This window comes from Sebastes fasciatus, chromosome 11 (assembly GCF_043250625.1).
Source record: "Sebastes fasciatus isolate fSebFas1 chromosome 11, fSebFas1.pri, whole genome shotgun sequence".
NCBI lineage: Eukaryota > Metazoa > Chordata > Actinopteri > Perciformes > Sebastidae > Sebastes > Sebastes fasciatus.
In genome coordinates this window covers 22,878,719-22,882,653 of record NC_133805.1, presented here as the reverse complement: position 1 = coordinate 22,882,653, position 3,935 = coordinate 22,878,719, and positions in this window count along the sequence as shown.

Below are 3,935 nucleotides of genomic sequence, written 5' to 3'. Positions count from 1 at the left end.
CTTCCACAGAGAGTACAATGTGAATCCATCAGGACTTAGGTCATCAGTAATATGTACAGTATGTATTCTGCTTTGCATTAAGTACTCTCTTGTATCTACGCTTATTCTGACATTGTGATTCTACTACACGTCTGTTCTGGTTGTTCGGAAATATCTTCACTTAAGCTTCAACCCTGAACAATAAAACAAAGTGACCACTAAATGTTTGGGTAGACCAAAATGACTTGATCATTTCTCAGGGTTACGTGAAATCATGTCTGTAGTAAGTTTACTTTTAACAGAGGGAATAAGGTAATGGACCATTTCAAACTGTAAGTCATTTTGTTGGGGCCAATCATGCATTATCCTGCAAAATGAGGTGTTGCTGTCGTAGAGCCCTTCATAGTTTCTTATTAGCTAAATTAAAGCTTTACATTTGTACTGGGAATCATCTGGAAACAATGTTTTTATTTTTTTTCGGCCATTAAACAAACAAAAAAAAGGACTTGTCTGCTTTACTGGTTGATTTCTAACTGAGTAAATTATTAGAGTCTAAATGAATACGCACATTGCACCTTTGACTTATCGTTATGAAGCGAATGTTGATTGCACAATTTAATGGCTGTAGAATAATGACACCATCAGCGTTTAGATTGGTTCCCTATAAACCTCGCTTTCACTATGCAATTCTGTCTGCCATCGGGTACGATCTCTTGGGAAAATGAAGGCTTAATTTACAGCACAAAGAACATGTGTCAACCATTGCACAACCAAAACAGGAAGAGAATAGTGCTTTTGTTTTCCAGCTATAAGTTACCAAAGAGTATGAATGTAAGGGAGGGAAGATTTAGTCCAGTAAGAAAGAAGATTTAATCCAGTAAAAAAATATTCAATCATCAGTTCAGTGGCATTTGACCAACAACTGTTGAGTGCAGGACGGTCTGTAGAATATAAACAACAGCTTTATCTTCAAATATCACGGATTGATACGAATGTCATGGCGAGAGACGTGAGTGCATTTTATTTATTTATTTATTCCATTTTGTGCTCTTTCACTGTGTCATCTGTCTGCAATAAAGCAATCCTATGGTCCCTAATGGAAAACTTAACAAAAGAACTGTTCCCATTACTGATTTTCAGATGCTAAAAAACAACAAAAAAGCGGACAATAATGAAACAACAACCATGACTCACCGTTCCTGAACAGAAAATCTGCCCACACTCTGCTCCAATATACTTGATGATGATGATGACAATAACAATAACTAGTCTGAGCTCCATTGTTGTCCTTTTAGCACTGAGTTAACTGTAGCGCTGAAGAACACATGTACAGTACAGTCGACTTCATCATTCGGTGCCAGGTTGAGCTAAATAAATGCTGCAGGACACAATAGTCAGAATGTGGGAGGCTTGATTCACTAAAAAGGTTTCAGCCAGTAACACAAAGGCCACAGACTACTCATGTATACTCATTGTACTCAGTGTACTGTAGCTTGTGCGCTCCTCTATGACGCATCTCTTAATGTTTCTATGCATTTACTCTGTAGCGTATAGATTCTGTTTGTGGATACTGCAGTTTTTCTGAAAACATACATTTTAAGCAAAACCATTCTTATTGAAGTTATTGAAGTTCTGTGTTTGAAAGACAGAAATAAATGAAGGGAAAAAAATGGTACTGGTGATGACTTGTGTGCCAATAATGCCCATTTGTATGCAGAACATTAAGTACATAAGAGTTTCCAAATGCACCTTGCTGCGTTCATGTCATATTGGTATCTTAATTACTAGTTTCCGACTTTAAATAGTGTTTACAAATAAGTTTTGAGTACGCCGTTCTTGCTTTTGGCGCCTCATTTCTACGCCATGTTGTCTGTACTGACTGCAATAGGGAGGTGAATGGGTCCAACAAACACAGGACTTTCAACCAGGAGATTGACATTCAAGGCCGGTGTCCCAAAGTGTTGTTGAGATATTTTGAATTTACGTTAGTGATGCTTGTCACAGGTTTTTTAGTAACGTTTGTGACGTGTTTTCCATACTTCTGTTACATTGTTTCTGTACATATTTTACTTAGTTTACTTACTTATTTTAAGCCCAACCATGACGTTTTCCTCAACCTAACTAAGTGGTTTTGTTGCCTAAACCTAACTGTGGCCATTACTGTAGTTTTGTTGCATGGCATTAAAATGACACTCAAAAAGAGGCGTACAAATGACACACGGAAAGACTAAAATGCATTCTCATGACACGCAGAATGTCCTTGTAATGTTGTGCTATTCATACGCCTTCCCATGAGATCGCGTTGAATCAAGACATGGAAACTTGGATTTTTCTGAAAGCTCCAGTACATCCGACTTGGTACTTAAAGGTCAGGTTAGTAATGTTGAGAAACTAGCAAGAGTACACTAGATTTTAAAAAGAACAATTCAACTGAAAAACCCAGCCTAGTGTTGCTAACTCTTTCCAATGAAAGTTGCTAACAGCACTAGCTCTAAAACTCACTAAATCTAGTGAGAAAGTCGCAAAGTCAGCAACACTGACAGTGCGTCGCTTCAGGCCTCCCTCCAAAGCCACTCCCCCAAAATTATCATAATGAATGTAAACAACGGACATGGCTATTGTTAGTACTCACAGCTAGCAGATTTATTCATTGAAAATTTCAACAAATATAACTAAAAATGTATATGACACTACCAACCCTACATGTATTAATATAGACGTGAAGAAGTGAAAATCAAACAAACATGGATGCCTCACATCAGCCAGTCTGTCGTTCATGATAATTAAACCCAAATGTAATGGCTATAGAGTTATAATGTCAATGCACAGCACTTTTAAACCTCATACGACCATTCAACAATTCTTTTAACTTTGTACTTTCATTTGTACAAACAAGAGCAACACCCATTGTATTAAGTAGTTTGTTTCAAGCATGCCCCAGCCTTTACGTTTTCAACGCTAATGAAACACATTGAACATAGCGCACCATGTTTTGCCTTCTTAAAAATAATTATTGTTCTCATTATTGTGCACTGTTACAGTGGCTATGCCTCCAGTTGCCAATCTGAGAATCTGCACCTCAAGTTGGGTGCGGTCTTTTGTCCAGCTGTGTGGGATTAGACATTGATCTAATTGAATTAGATCATTGTCTAATCTTATATAAAAACAAAGTCATTGTCTTGATTGTGTTGTAAATGTATACAGCAGTAACCAGCTGTTAAACTCTGTTTAATGCTCTGCTTTACTTTAAAACTGATTTATGTTTTTGAGGTTAAGCACCCAGTTTTTTTCTTAAAATAACAAAAGATGACATTCATGTAGTTCTAATATAACTCTAGATTAGTCATGCTGCTTCTTCCTCAATATGTCTGATGTCTGGTGATGAATTTCAACGATTTCTACGTTTATATTTTTGGAGCATTGTCTATTTTTACGGAGGATTTCAAAGGATATCTACTCTGTTTTATTCTAAATCATAAAGACAGCCCTTCAAACACTGTACATCTCCTTGATGAGGAATTGTGCAAAAGCATTTTTACAAGATCAAAAGAAAGCCCTTTTGTGTAAGGTTGCATTGAAGAGGAGAGCCATTGAAAAGGAAATTGAACATGGAAAAAGCTCAAGTTGACGTTCTTGACCTCTGAAAATTCACTATGTATGAATATTTTTATCTTGTGAATCAGATGAATGCTTTTCTACCCAAAAAGATTTTTCTTAAAACTGTGCTGTGAAATAAACTAGTCTTCAGTAGGGCCCATCCAGAATACATATATTATTTATGTTTCTTATTTTTTCAGAGACAGTTAGAGACAAAGCTATTTGTTGTGTTTACATCTCACTGCTCTCTGCTTTGTTTTTTTCTGTTGATTTGTTCATGACATTTATTAGTTTACCGTGTATTATAACTGATGATTTAAAGTTATTTTTCATGCTGTGATGTTCTTTTTATTTTTATG